Raw genomic sequence first — 15,669 nt, forward strand, 5'->3', positions numbered from 1 at the left:
CTGTAGTGAGACAGCCGGGAGAAGCTTTTATATTGTATGTATGACAGAAAAGGAGATTATTGTATAAGGAGAGGAGGCCCCCAAATGGTCAAGACATTCTGCTAGTGCGTTTCCACAGAGAAGCGAGGGTAAATTTGATCAACCAGTAAATGATGATGATTAAGTGTAGCCGCAATATAATAAAGGTTGTGTCAATAAGCCAGAGGGTGGTGCTGACAAATTGGCGCCCCCGGGGTTAAACCCTTTGTTTTCCTTTAACACGTGTTACTTCATTTGTGTAGTAATTTGTGCAACTTCTCTCTTTAAATCCTTTTTTTGGTAAATATGTTCATGTCATTCTCTATGTAGGTATAGTGTATGTCCTGCGCAATGGCACTTACACTGCACTATTTATTCTTACATACCCTGGCATGCCCCAATCAGCCCCCAAACCTGCCCTCTCTGTAATATTCCCACACATGGCATGTCCTTCCCAGATAGGGACAGGGGCAACGTATGCATTAATTATTCAACGTAAACTTACATTATGGGGCACATTTATCAAAGTACCATTGAGTCCGAATACAAAAAATTCATATTGGTTCGTACTGTGGGTATTTTCTGCGACTTTTTCATACTTTGCACGACTTTTTCGCACATTTGCGTGACTTTTTCATACTTTGCAACAAAATTTGTGCGACAAAATCGTATTGTTGCGCAGAGTACAAAAGTTTCGGATTCATTCAAGCTTCGGTATCATGACTTTCCTTGGGCCAGGTTGGAGCTGCAGAGTGCCATTGAGCCCTATGGGAGACTTTCCTTGGGCCGGGTTGGAGCTGCAGAGTGCCATTGAGCCCTATGGGAGACTTTCCTTGGGCCGGGTTGGAGCTGCAGAGTGCCATTGAGCCCTATGGGTGACTTTCCTTGGGCCGGGTTGGAGCTGCAGAGTGCCATTGAGCCCTATGGGAGACTTTCCTTGGGCCGGGTTGGAGCTGCAGAGTGCCATTGAGCCCTATGGGAGACGTTCCTTGGGCCGGGTTGGAGCTGCAGAGTGCCATTGAGCCCTATGGGAGACTTTCCTTGGGCCGGGTTGGAGCTGCAGAGTGCCATTGAGCCCTATGGGAGACTTTCCTTGGGCCAGGTTGGAGCTGCAGAGTGCCATTGAGCCCTATGGGAGGCTTTCCTTGGGCCGGGTTGTAGCTGCAGAGTGCCATTGAGCCCTATAGGAGGCTTCCAGAATCATGCACTGAAGGATCAAATTCAGAAAGGTTTTCCCGCCGTTTACGATCGTTCGATATGAAAATTTTGTGACTTATATGTACAATATTTTACCATGACTGTTCTGATTTGCGATCATCAGAAATTATCGTATTTAATCCGAATTTTTCCCATTTCGGGATTCGAACTCGTACTTTGATGAATGTGCCCCAATGTGTATTAAAGAATTGGCAAGTGGTGCTGCAGAGCTTTAGTTGCAGTGCTGCCCAGTTCTATGAATTTGCAGGGCCAATAATTCCCGAGTGGCCATACACAAATTAGGAGCTCTATCACTTAAAGACAAAGTTTGCCCATAAGTTAACTGCCTACATGTTGCAGATGGAACTATGCCAACCAGTTTCTATGTTGTTCTTACACCTGTTTTGCCTCTCTCCACAGTTAAACATAAAATGCTTCTAGTCATCTATACTTGGGGACGCTGGGAATCAGAAAGCAGATTGTTGTCAGGTAAGATTTATTTTATTGTTTTTATATGGTGCTCATCATTCTGTGCAGCCTTCTTCATCCTTCCGGCAGATACACAGGTTTCTCCACAGGCACAGGTCTCAAGCAGTCACTGGCCTTTCTGTTGTTCGACTATGATTCCCAGAAGCCTCTGTGGGAGATGCAGTTACGCACTGAACAGCAGCAACACGGGGAATGTTATCCCTGAGTCTAGCGTACTGCATTCTGCAAAACAGCGTGCGTTTATACGGTTCAATAGCAAGCTTTGGGAATCTGAACAGCATCAAAGAGAAACTTATTTGCTGTGTCAGCAGCCTCTGTTATTAACCTGCCCAATGCCTTATTGTACTGGGTCAGAACAACTGGATCTAGAAGTGTCCCTCCATATTGCCCAGGATAAAAGTTGCTCTTATGCTTAAACTTGGTAGTATCTATCAGTTCCTTATTACATTGTTCTTGCAAGGGAACATCCCTCTCACAACTCCAGTTCCCTGCATGATGTAAAAAAATATTTCTTTCAGGCTATTTTTTGAACAAAGCAGTAAACAACAACAATTGTTTCGAAGGTATTAAAAACTCTAGTAAGTGAACATGACAGCCCTTCACTTAATACTTGTACTAAGTATTTCTGAGCATGGCCATCGCCCAGCAAGCAGGCCGCAGATCTCGGAGCGCCAGTTAATCTTGACTGGAGTTGACTATTTGCAGTCTCTCTTGTGAAATTAGGGATGCCTTTTCCCCGCTAGCTGTCCCTTTTCTTTACAGATATGGACTTGGAGTACTCCTGAGTGAGACGCCTGCTGCCCATTTGGAGGCTGCAAATCTCTGCCTGACTCTGCTCCCTACAGTGTGGATGGTGAGTCGCGGTATCCGGCAGGAGGACTGGTGTGACGTTCTTAAGGCTTTTCAGCTCACAGGGAAATTGTGAGTTTTGGCTTCTAATTATTCATGTTGAATCTCTCACCCTGGCACCCAGTTAGCTTTGCCACATACCTATCTCTTTTTTGAGCATTGTAGCTTTTAAGCGGTCAACTACATGGAAATGTAAGTATATTTGATTGACATTTGGAAAACTTCTCTACCATTTTTCTGGACTTTTTTCTATAGTTATATGGAGGCATAATTGTTTTTGTTTTAGCTCCAGGCAACTATAGCAACTATTAAGCCTTGAAATGAATTTATTGACCTTGTTGCTTCTACTTGGGAAAGCATAGGCTGATTTACTTTATGTTCTGACCATGGCATTCATATGGTTATTGTAAGTCATAAGGTTATTAGTCTTACACTTGGGGCAGTAATTATTAACATTGGAGGCAAACATTACTGGTGATGTTGCCCATAGCAGCCAATAAGATCTTTGTTTTTGTAGTTGACCGTTCAAATTCTAATTGCTAATTGGTTTTTATTGGCAACATGACTGGTGATGTTGGCTTCCACACTATAATGAATATGCCCCTTGGACTAATACAACTGCATAAAGAGTTTAATAACCTGACGTATTGACGTTAAGATCTTCTACAACACTTTGAAAGGTTTATATCTCAAACCGCTCTATGATATTGGAGAACCTATCACTGGCTTTCAGCTTTTTCTCAACACTTTAAAAATGCACTGTTATATTCAGTAATTTTGGGACTGTGAGGTTATGGACTGTATCGTCAAATACTTTTGTAGTTCAACTCCTTCACCATAAGATGGCACCATAACACCAAATAATCTTGTAAAGGTGATGTTTTATTACTGTGCAGCTAAATATTTCTCTTTACAAGTATTTTCCTCCACATTACTGTGCCACTTAACTTTCTCCTGGATTACAATTTCATTTATCTTTAATGATCAAAGAAAAAAGCAAAACCTCTCCCTTCCTTTATCCACAAAACCAATTGTCGCTTTCTTGAAGCAACAAATTGGTTGTTTGATACAATCTGCACACAACTCGGATGGGGCGGAAGCGGAATCTGCAATTCCCACTTCCCAAACTACTCAAACAAGTCCTCTAACTTTGGACCAATCTGACAGTGTTCTAGTGGTGTTCCAGTCATTAATGGACAAGGCTACTGCACAAATCACTACTGTTTCTGAGAAAGATAAAGAATTGGCAAGACACACAGATACACTCGAATCAAGGATGGACAATACAAAAATGGACTTAATTAAGTAATTGAATTAAACAACAGGTTCTGAACCTCCAATTGAAATTAGAATACCTGGAGAACAGGTTTTGTCGAGATAAGAAAACGAGGAATTCCAGAATCTTGGAGTCAGAATTGCAAAAAAGCTTTACCATTTACCATCTCAGTTTCTGCACATCGATCAGATCCCCAGATCTCACAAGATCTGCTATCACTGGGGTTTCCCTTGAAATTGATATTTACACGTAATGGCAAGTCATTTTCCCACCCTACACCGAATAAGACCAAGGAAGCTCTCCAGTCTGCTGGATGTACTAATGCCTTACCAACTAAACTGAGTACAGCTCCATGTACCCTGCAATCATCGGGTTGGCCATCGCCAGAAAGACCTTCTCCTTCACGATTCCCTTTACCTCAAAGTGCTACAAAGTACAGTGCTCGTTCCAGGGATCAGCAGCTTCATTCCATTTTAGACTTTTCTCTCATCATTTCCAGGAAGAAGGAACGCATCAAATCAGCATGTTAAATTCAGGAAATGGCTTTATTTATGGCAAGTTTGGTAACAATGAAAATTGTCCTCCAAATGATTTATCTGAAGGTCAAGGAGTGGAGGAGAAAGCAATGGTCTCCTACTGTGGGGCTTTGGAACAGAACCTTAGTAACATGGCCGCTTTGTATCTGCAATGCCTCTCGGATAAAATCTCATTTCTTATCCAAATTGTTATTAACTAAATTCTAAAAAGGAGAACCCTGACTGGTCTGCAGGGTCTGGGGGAGACATAACACGCACTTTGATATTCTCTTGAAGTGCTCTGAGGACTTTGCAACATTAGTAAGCAGTGTATTGGGAACAACACTAGTGAGGGAAAAGGGGAGGATCATTTTCCAAACCCAGCGATTATATACATGAATTATATGGGTAGCCTCTCCTCTTAAAGGAGAACCACAGACTAATCCCTACCTGCAAAGAAATATTTAGGGGAAATAATATATAAACTGATTTTGTATTATTTTGTGAAGAGACATGCTTCCCCTTTAAGTGGGAGTAGAAGTTGTACCTGTTGGGCAGAGGAGCAGCCTATGTGCTATAGACTCACATAGCAGCACATCACAATAAAACCCAGTAGCAGTTTTCTTTAATACATTTTTGTAATTTATTATATATGTATTTTTACAATCTTGGGCTTTTTGTAGTTGATTTTGCTTTGGGTGTTTGAGGCATTACACATTATTATACACTTTGGTTCATTTGCCAATATGCATTACTCCATTTAGTAACCTCCCCCAGGTAATTGAAATCAGTCTCCTCTTAGCACAAATCCAGTTCCGCTTCCTGCTTCCGGCTGTTCCATTTCACATTCCCAAGCAGAGGGGCGGGGCTTAACCCAGAATGAGAGTCACTGAAAGCCTTTCACACCCGACTGAGTTCTATGGAGCGCTGGAGAGCTGAAGCAGGTTTGGACAGCAGGGGGCGCTGCTCTTTCATTCACTCACTTTTATTACTGCAGCAGGGAGACTTCCGGAAGCTTTCTCTGTTGGTTCCAAGTTCCGGCCTCTGCCTTGTATTGTGAAAAAGAAGAAATCAGTAGAAGGAGGGTCAGATTGGAGGGGGTTCTCTGGCCTCTGCTGCAGCCACCACCCCACATTCATCCTAACAACCTTGGGCAGAAAACCAGAAAAATACAATTACCAGAAAAGGTAAAGTCTCTCATGTGGGGTGGGGGAAACAATTAGGAGATGGTAGGAAACTGATGAGAGTAATTCAATTTACACCAAAAAAAAAAAATGTTATTTATAGTTATGGTTCCCTAGTATGGCCCATATAGCTATTACAGCCGTGTTTGCTCTACCAAGGAGGAAACCACATGGGTGTGTGGCACATTGGCACAGAAGGGTTTTTCTTTTAGCACCAACTTCCTGCAACGTCCGGCTTAGGGCATTTGCTCAGGGATTTTTATATCATTTGGAAATAAGAATTAGCAATGTTTTTATGCTCAGGATAAAGCTGAAGAGACCAAACGTGTCAGGGAGCAATGTGTCAAAGTTTCCTGAAAATGTTTAAAATTATTATTATTTTACATGTTTTATTATTAATGCTTTTTTTGTTTGCACATTGTGGATTGTGACCCTTTCACAGATAAAAAAAAACAATTTGGTCTGTAATAGTTTTCAACTAAAGCCATCTAAAATTTATATTTTTTTATATTGACATATTTTATAGCTGAACCACAATAGACTTTTCTAAATGACATTTGCTGTGTTTTGGCAGATTTCCCTTCTTTCACTTTTTCCTTCTCTTTTTCCGTTGAAAACTGCAGTGAGACAGTATTTGGATAGAGTGTATAGTAAGGAACATTGGGGGCGTTACTGTTTATTGCATGGGGCTGCTATACATGTGGGTACATACAGCAGGTCTCTTACAGATACAGGTCTGCGATTTTGGAGAGATTATTTAAGGGTGACTGCACACGGGGAGATTAGTCGCCCGCAATAAATCTTAACTACTGCGGGAAAACGCTTTCTTTAAAATGCTTTCCCACTGCCGATAATGTTACTCTCTGGTGGGAAAACATACATGTCGCTTAGGGGCGTTTCTGGCCTCCGATGCTGCCCCTCTCGGCCCCCCTGCGCTTACATTTACAGCGCCAGAGGGGGGCGCAGCGCTGGTGTAGAGAGTGTAATAGAGCTCTCTACACTAGCAGAGCCGAAATTCCATATTAAGAAATGGAAATTTGGCTCTTAAAGTTACCAGGAGGCTTTTTGCCACCCCAGGTAACTCCGGGGGTGCTGCCGTCTGAGGTTTTTGAAGAAATTGTTCAGGGAGATCTGAGGTAGTGAAGATTTATCTCGGGCGGCTAATCTCCCTATGTGCTAATACCCTGAAACTGGTGGTGTGTTTACGAATTAGTGTAAATGTAAAACATGAAATTTGTATGCCCAAGGTATATTTTGGGGTCTCTTTATGCCTTGTACTTTCATAAACCTTTGTACGTTGGGCATTAAACTGTTCAAAGGGACCCCTGGCATTCATATATAGAGTGTTTTATCTTGGTACCTAATGATATGTAGCAGATAAGATTCTGCAGAGTGGAAGTTTTATGGTGATTTTAGCAAAGCTATGCGGCTTGGTAGTTTGGAGTAGAAAGACATTTGGATGGATGGATTTGAGGGAATAATATATAAATATATAAAAATATAGTTTGTTTTCATCTTGGGGCCTTTACAAACTGTTCAGAGGACCCCTGGCATTCATACTTCGGGTATTTAATCTTGGTACCTAATAATATGTGGGATATAAGAAGCTGCAGAGTGGAAGCCTTGAGTGGATTTTTGGAAATGAAAATCACCAACTCTAGGAAAGCTTTGCCGTTTGATAGTTGGAGTTGAAAGAGGCGCGCTTGTTTTGGTTTTGGGGGAATGTGTACTTTTCAAAACTATATGACTTTCTGGGGTGAGTGTATATGAAATGCAATAAATGTGTTATTTTTCCAGTAGCTAAAATTATTTTTATTTTGGGGCCCTAAATGGCACATGTTTAGCCATGTACCTATGTACATTGGGCATCAAACTGTTTATTGGACCCCTGGCATTCATATTTAGGGTGTTTTATTTTGGTACCTAATGACCTGTGGGAGATAAGATGCTGTAGACTGAAACCATTTTTTAAAAAGTTCACACATTTTTATTAACAAAAACAATAATTTTAGGAAAGCATTGCAGTTTGGTGATTTGGAGTAGAAAGGCACAATTACCTATATTGGATTTGTCAGAATGTGTTCTTTCCAGAAATGTATGGTTTGCTAGGGGAAACCTACTGTTAGAGGAACATTTGGCCTTGAAATCAGAAGTGTGCAGCTTACTGGAGCAGTGCTGTAGGAATGGGTCAGTGTGCTGCTGGGAGTTTGTGATCTATAACAATTATGTTTAGGCATTTTGAAGCCAATTTCTTGTTGCAGAAGGGGAATTACACCAAATGCTAGCATATTTTAATATTAAAGTGTATGTAAAGGCAAATAATAATAACTACTATATGCATTCTTTAGTCCATAAGGAACAATTTTGCAATATATACTGATTAAAACGTATCCACCATTTACAAGACTGAAGCACTCAAATTGCCCTCGTTGGGGAAAACATTTGGTGGTTGCATATCAGCTCCAAAGTGAATTAGCAGGCAGTCCCTGTTCCCTGCTGTTCCCAATTGCCAATAAGAATAGTGCTGACGTGCCTCTTACTGTGTGCGCCTATAGGCCCGCTCAAATCTTATTGGTGGCCAGTAACAGAAAGTTCTGGTCGGCCAGTGGCCCTTAGTGGGGGGCACACAGAGCTCAAGCAGGGGGGATATGCCCAACAAACAAAATTCCAGAGCTTCAATGTGCAAAGGGTTTGAATCAGTGTGTACTGCAAAATTGCTCCCCGCGGCGCAGTGAATGTGTTTAGCAATTATTCATCTTTGCCTTTACGTCCCCTTGAAGTTGTCCTGAAAAAAATTATATAGTTTTTTTCCCCTGGGTAAATTTAAATGCCCCCCAGGAAAGGCCCCCTAAAATTAAAGAGTGTACAAATGTTCAAAATCTGTTGGGCAATAAAAGTACCTGCTAAGTGACCAAATCGGCTGTTGGTGAAAGGGTTAAGTGACTGGTAGATGTGGAAGAAGATCATGTGCGCTTTTTGGTAAAATATCCCAGGGAGACAAAGTGCCTTGTGTGACATGAGCCTAACCAGTGGCAGGAACACAAACCTATGGCAATTAGAGTGTGTCAGGGCACTACAGGGGTTTCTTCTACTGGCTGTTCCAATGTAATGTATTTTAAAAAAACAGCATTAAAAAAACAGTACGATACCAAAGCTGGAATGGGTAACGAAAAAGTACGAAAAATATGACTTTTTCGTGGATGAATGAATGTACCATGGAGAGTCTTATTATTTTAAAAAATCATACTTTAATGAATGGGCCCCTAAGTGCAGTATGCCCATGTATTCTAATTGTGTTATCAGAATATTGACTGTTAGTCAATTTGTGCACTACCCTTAGTTTCCCACTAGATGTCACTACGTTTTGAAGTTCAAACCTTCAAAGAGTGGGGAAATACCAGCGCACATATTCTGAAGCACAGGGATAGGATCTATTATCCAATGCTTTGGGGTTTTCTGGATAAGGGATCTTTCTGTAATTTGGATCACCATGCCTTAAGTCTGATTAAAACCATTTAAGCGTTAAATAAACCCAATAAATAACTATTTAGGTTTTAATAAACCCAGTAGGATTGTTTTGCCACTAATATGGATCTAGTCAGCTTAGTTACCATCAAATACAAGGCATTATCAATTTGGAGCCTTATTATATAATCATTGAATGTCATGTGGATTCACATACCCCCACTGAGACTCTGTGACTTGTCTTAAAGAAAATATATCAACCTGTTGATATTAAATCTATTGAGTGGTGCGACTCCCAATCCCAACCGATTGATTTGTGTGACTTATTATTTTATTTCTTTTGGGAATGGTTCTCGTTTGCGTAAAATGTATTTGTCTATACAGGAGTTACTGTTGTTGTAGGGCCCCCTGTAGGGTATTTTAGAGCAAGAGGCATATTAATAAACTTTATTGATTTTATATATATATATTATACTGTACATGAATTATATGTACCCTGGACACCTGAGATCCACTGGACTTAATGTTAAATTTGTGTGGAGTTATAAGGATATACTTTTTAGGATATTCATTGCTCTTTTGTATTATAAAGTAACAACAGACAAAGCAATTATTAGAATAGAAACTGCAAAAAGTTCAAGACTGCAAGTTTTAGTTCCGCACACAGTTTAGTAGGACACGAGTGAGACTCTAGGCCAGGGCTCCTCAAACCATAGGCCGTGGGCCAGATATGGCCTGCCAAGGTCATTTACCGGCTCCCGCTGCGTCCTCACCCCTGACTACTACCTGTCTGCCTCAGCGTGGTCCTTAGCCCCTTAGACACTTGGGCCGGTGTGACGCGCTGATGCACACTGTATTCCGCCCCCCAACAGTCTGAGGGCCCGTGAACTGGTCCCCTGTTTAAAAAAGTTTGAGGACCCCTGCTCTAGGCTAACAGAACTAAATGATATAAAGGCCAACATGGATGAAACATAAAGGATATGTCAGTTTGCTCTGTAGTGTGAGCACATGGAAATGCCTGGGTGCTACAGTGAGTGGCCAATACGGTGGGGACTGTAGGTACCGCAGGGGTCTCCCCCTGTGCCATTACCCTTAGACTGGGTCTCTGTTTTACTTTATATTCTGTGAGATCAGTTTCCTGCGGGATCTGTAGGGCTGCACAGTGATCAGTCAGATCCTTACCATACTCTAGCGCTCACATTCTGTATTCCCTTCTACTGTTCTGCCGTAATGAGCCGAGTATATTAACGTCAGTGAATTGTTCTCTCAGGTAAAAAGCAACTCAGACACAGGGGGAAGATAGAATCTCCTAGAGCTCCATGAGGCGTGAGAACCTTGCTTCTGGGGCAGCATTGGTAAGTATACAGGACAAGGAAACCCAGACTTTATTACTTATTTAATAGGATATTATTTCATTTAGATGCCATTATTTTTTGTTTGTGGATCACTAACCTGACACCCTTGGTTCCCTAAAAAAGAGATCAAGTTATATATACCCTTAAAAGAAAAGGAAAGGTGGAATCACTGGATGGTGCCCCCCAGTGATTGTATTCACATTACTCTAATGTTTTCCAATATCTGTACTTATGTCCTTAGCTGAGGCGGGGCAATGACCAGACGTTGGACCTTCATGGAGCGACTCGGTCAAAGGTTGAACCTTTTGAGAGGAGCTTGAACTGATAATTCTGACTGGCTGAAAAGCACTGCCCTAAGGTAAGATGGTGGCACAAGAGGAAGTTCTTGTTCTTCTTCCAGCATCTGGGTCCAATGAAAGGCTCAATGGTCAGATCAGCCCTATTTGGCCCAGATTGTCCGTTTGGCATCAGACTTACAGATGCGTAGTAGATGTAAAATCCAAAATCTGTAAAGTAGATTTATTTAAAATGGTATAAAGTTCAGTAGCTCAAGAGTTACAACCAGCAGTGCATCTCAGTAGTAATCAGCAGTGCATTTAGTCATGTCAGTAGCTCAGGAGTTACAAATCAGCAGTGTAGAAATTTCTGTCAGTAGCCCAAAAGTTACGCTCTGCAGTGCATTACAATCATTTGCTCAGGAGTTACAATCAGCAGTGCAGCTTTTAATGCCACTTACTCAGGAGTTACAATCAACAGTGCAGGAATTTCTGTCAGTAGCTGAGGAATTACAATCAGCAGTGCAGGTATTTCTTTCAGTTGCTCAGAAGTTACAATCAGCAGTGCAGGTATTGTTGTTAGTAGCTCGTGAGTTAAAATAAGCAGTGCATATGTTACTGTGAGTAGCTCAAGAGTCACAACTAGCAGTGCAGGTATTACTGTCAGTAGCTCTGAAGTTTTTAATCAGCAGTGCAGGTATTCTGTGATGGGGAGAAGGAGTATTTGGCCGGTGCAGAGGGTAAAAATGAGAAAATGAGTATTCGGTTTTGGTAGAGGGTAAAGAGTTCCTCAGGTTGGATAGAAAGTGTGTGGGCGATGGGGAGAAGAAGTTTTTGGTGCGAGTAAAGGGTAGAGAGTTACTTAGGTGGGATACAAAGTGTGTGGGGGGATGGGGAGAAGGAGTATTGGTTGGGGCAGAGGGTAAAGAGTTACTTAGGTGGGATACAAAGTGTGTGGGTGATAGGAAGGAGTATTTGGTCGGGGTAGAGGGTAGAGAGTTACTTAGGTGGGATACAAAGTGTGTGGGTGATAGGAAAGGAGTATTTGGTAGGGGCAGAGGGTAAAGAGTTACTTAGGTGGAATAAAAAGTGTGTGGATGATGGGGAAAATGAGTGTTTGGTTTTGGTAGAGGGTAAAGAGTTTCTCAGGTTGGATAGAAAGTGTGTGGGCGATGGGGAGAAGGAGTGTTTGGCACGAGTAAAGGGTAGAGAGTTACTTAGGTGGGATACAAAGTGTGTGGGTGATAGGAACGAGTATTTGGTTGGAGCAGAGGGTAATGTGTTACTCGGGTGGGATATAAAGTGTGTGGGTGATGGGGAGAAGGAGTATTTGGCCGGTGCAGAGGGTAAAAATGAGAAAATGAGTATTCGGTTTTGGTAGAGGGTAAAGAGTTCCTCAGGTTGGATAGAAAGTGTGTGGGCGATGGAGAGAAGGAGTTTTTGGCACGAGTAAAGGGTAGAGAGTTACTTAGGTGGGATACAAAGTGTGTGGGTGATAGGAAGGAGTATTTGGTCAGGGCAGAGGGTAAAGTGTTACTCAGGTGGAATACAAAGTGTGTGGGTGATGGGGAGGAGTATTTGGTTGGGGCAGAGGGTAAAGTGTTACTCAGGTGGAATACAAAGTGTGTGGGTGATGGGGAGGAGTATTTGGTTGGGACAGAGGGTAAAGAGTTGCTCAGGTGGGATACAAAGTGTGTGGGTGATAGGAAGGAGTATTTGGTCAGGGCAGAGGGTAAAGTGTTACTCAGGTGGAATACAAAGTGTGTGGGTGATGGGGAGGAGTATTTGGTTGGGACAGAGGGTAAAGAGTTACTTAGGTGGGATACAAAGTGTGTGGGTGATAGGAAGGAGTATTTGGTCAGGGCAGAGGGTAAAGTGTGTGGGTGATGGGAAGGAGTATTTGGTTGGGGCAGAGGGTAAAGAGTTGCTCAGGTGGGATACAAAGTGTGTGGGGGATGGGGAGGAGTATTTGGTTGGGGCAGGGGTAAAGTGTTACTCAGGTGGGATACAAAGTGTGTGGGGGGATGGGGAGGAGTATTTGGTTGGGGCAGGGGTAAAGTGTTACTCAGGTGGGATACAAAGTGTGTGGGGGGATGGGGAGGAGTATTTGGTTGGGGCAGTTAGTAAAGTGTTGCTCAGGTGGGATACTAAGTGTGTGGATGATGGGGAGAAGGACAGAAGGACTGCGCTATTTTGATTTTGGAGTTTCTATAGATCTGATACTTTGGTAATTCTATGCACACTGGGCATCAAATTGTTCGGTTTCCCCCTGGCATTGGTTTTTAGGATGATTTATCTTGGCACCTGATGATGAGGGAGATAGGATGCTGGAACATGCAAGCTTTGTGCTGATTTTCAGGTATTTTGTCAAAGCTGTTAATTTTAGGGAAACCTTGTGACTCATTAATTCTTAGTAAAAAACAAAAAACTATTTACCCATTTAGGATTTACTGTCCTAAAATATAAGGTTTTCTTGAGTCAACATTTTATTTGTGGTTTTACCCAGCATAATATGCTGAAAATGTGACTATTACATGGCTATTTGTATGCACTTTTGTGATATTTAAGTCTCTACAAGCCAGATCCTTATGTAATGCTATGCATACCGGGTATCAAACTGCCCAGTAGCGCCCTGGCATTCATATTTAGGGGATTCAGCCTGATTTACCTTGGTTCACTTCTGTTTAGCCCGGCACGTTAGAGGGACTTGTACCTGCGTATACCCCCATTCCTCCCAGTTGCACCGCTTCCTTCTTTGCCGCTGCAGCACCTCCTACAATTAGATCTACTCACAGACCAAGCAATGTGTCCGCTGTGGCGGGGCCCACAGAATTTTCTCCCAGTGCCTCGCTGGCCCAGTCTGACTCTACCCCCAACCATTCTACATACCTTGTATTAAATTGTCCCTTGTGTCATTTCCCTCTTTTCTTTATCTTGTTGGTCAGTCTCTTCACTATGGCTTTTATCCCAATATCTATTTGTGCACCCCCCTCCCACCGAGTCTGCCTCCAACTTTAGTTGTCGGAATTTGCTCAGCTTTTTCTCCCTGCCTTACCAGTTGGTAATTGCCGGACTATTGTGTTGACTGAGGTAGTCCCAGTACATTGTGTTTCCATCTGCTGTGGCCCTCAGGTGGCCAAAGTTTGTTTATATGGGGGTCATACACACTGAGATGGTGGGGTGGACACTGAAGGCATTGTAATGTGCCTGTCACCATGTGTAGGACCCCTGTAGATGAAACAGATCAGGGCTGGAACTAGGGGTAGGCGGAGAGGCACGTGCCTAGGGCGCAATGGTGTGGGGGCACTAGGAATGTATCTCTTTTGTCGCCCCTTTACCCCTGGGCCCTGTGACTGCACCTATGCACATACTGGTTTATTCACGCACCGTAAATGAACAAAAATGTGCAAATTAACACACGCAGGGGAGGGGCAAGGTGCCCGGCACTGGTGTAGGTAGGCATTAAACTTTGCTGTTGGGGAGGGGTCAGTTGTCGTGGTGGTTTTTCATAAATGATACTAGGCGGCGGGGAAACAATTTCGTTACAGCGCCTAAAGTAAAGGTGTGTAATGGGAACCTTCATTCTGCTGGCTGCTGCACCCTGGCAACAGAGCAAATGGGAAATAGCTCTGTTTTTTGTTAACCCTACATGTTTTGGGGGCATTAAGTATTATTAACATGTATTTGTAAACCGCCAATATATTCTGCAGGGTTGTACAATAAATGCATGTATACATTAAACATACAAGAAACCATACAAACCGACCTATAACAAGTACAATAGCTATAGAGGGCCCGACCCAAAGGAGCTCCCATCTAAAGAAAGGTATTGGCACTAGTGATGAGCAAATTTATTCGTTAGGCATGGATTCACAATGAAATTATACATTTCGTAATTGGTAAAATTTTTCGTTAAACTGGGGAAAAAACTGACCACAACAAAAATAACAATGATTTTGATATATTTGGAGAAAATAGTTGTGTTAAAAAATAAAGTGCATGAAAAAAAAAGGCACGATAGTAAAATTGAGAAAAAAATGCCCATTGACTGATTTGAGTGTGAAAAAAGTTGCACAGCAAAAAAAGTTGGCGGTAGGAATCAGAAAAACCACTCATTGACTTTAATGTGTTTGGAATGAGAATAAAAAATAGTTGTATGCGAAAAAACATCACGTCTGCATGTCAAGAATTAGCATTTGACAAATTTTTACTTTTTTAGTTGTAATATTGGTGTGTAGGGAACAGGGTTTCCCCAGCTTGGGTGCTATTCTCATGCCTACCACAAGGATGGGGCTACTGAGAACATTTGGCAACACAAAAGATTTCTGAACTCTTTCTGAACTCTATCATGCTGAGATCTTCAGGTACAACATAAGGCAGCCTACAGGAGACCTGCTTTTTGGAAGGGTAAGGGGTCTGGGGTTTCAGAGATCAGTGTATTTAATGGGTTTTAAGCTATGGTTCTCACTGCTTCTCACTTTGTGTATAATTAGTGTATTTTGTGTGGTGTTAACAAAGTGTTCATTTCCCATTTCCCAATCTTCCAGGCATTTCTGGAGTTAATGGACTGCGTATTCCCCATTTTCCAGCAACAATATGGCATGTGTGGAGTTAATGGAATGCTAATTGCCCTTTTTCCAAGGATCGTACCGGCATGTGTGGAGTTAATGGAATGCTTATTGCCCTTTTTCCAAGGATCGTACCGGCATGTGTGGAGTTAATGGAATGTTTATTGCCCTTTTTCCAAGGATCGTACCGGCATGTGTGGAGTTAATGGAATGCTAATTGCCCTTTTTCCAAGGATCGTACCGGCATGTGTGGAGTTAATGGAATGTTTATTGCCCTTTTTCCAAGGATCGTACCGGCATGTGTGGAGTTAATGGAATGCTAATTGCCCTTTTTCCAAGGATCGTACCGGCATGTGTGGGGTTAATGGAATGCTAATTGCCCTTTTTCCAAGGATCGTACCAGCATGTGTGGAGTTAATGGAATGTTTATTGCCCTTTTTCCAAGGATCGTACCAGCATGTGTGGAGTTAATGGAATG

General features: G+C 42.2%; 1 long non-coding RNA gene across 1 annotated transcript in view; it reads left to right on the forward strand.

Annotated features, from left to right (window-relative positions):
• The window catches only part of LOC116406603, a 100,464-nt gene extending 85,168 nt beyond the window's left edge, over window positions 1-15,296 (forward strand). Inside the window, exons 4-6 of the long non-coding RNA XR_004219634.1 lie at window positions 10,264-10,348; window positions 10,590-10,706; window positions 15,171-15,296. This is a non-coding gene — a long non-coding RNA (uncharacterized LOC116406603). The remainder of the gene's footprint in view (window positions 1-10,263; window positions 10,349-10,589; window positions 10,707-15,170) is intronic.
• The last annotated feature ends 373 nt before the right edge of the window (window positions 15,297-15,669 follow it).

The sequence above is a fragment of the Xenopus tropicalis genome, chromosome 8 (genome assembly GCF_000004195.4).
Source record: "Xenopus tropicalis strain Nigerian chromosome 8, UCB_Xtro_10.0, whole genome shotgun sequence".
Lineage (NCBI taxonomy): Eukaryota > Metazoa > Chordata > Amphibia > Anura > Pipidae > Xenopus > Xenopus tropicalis.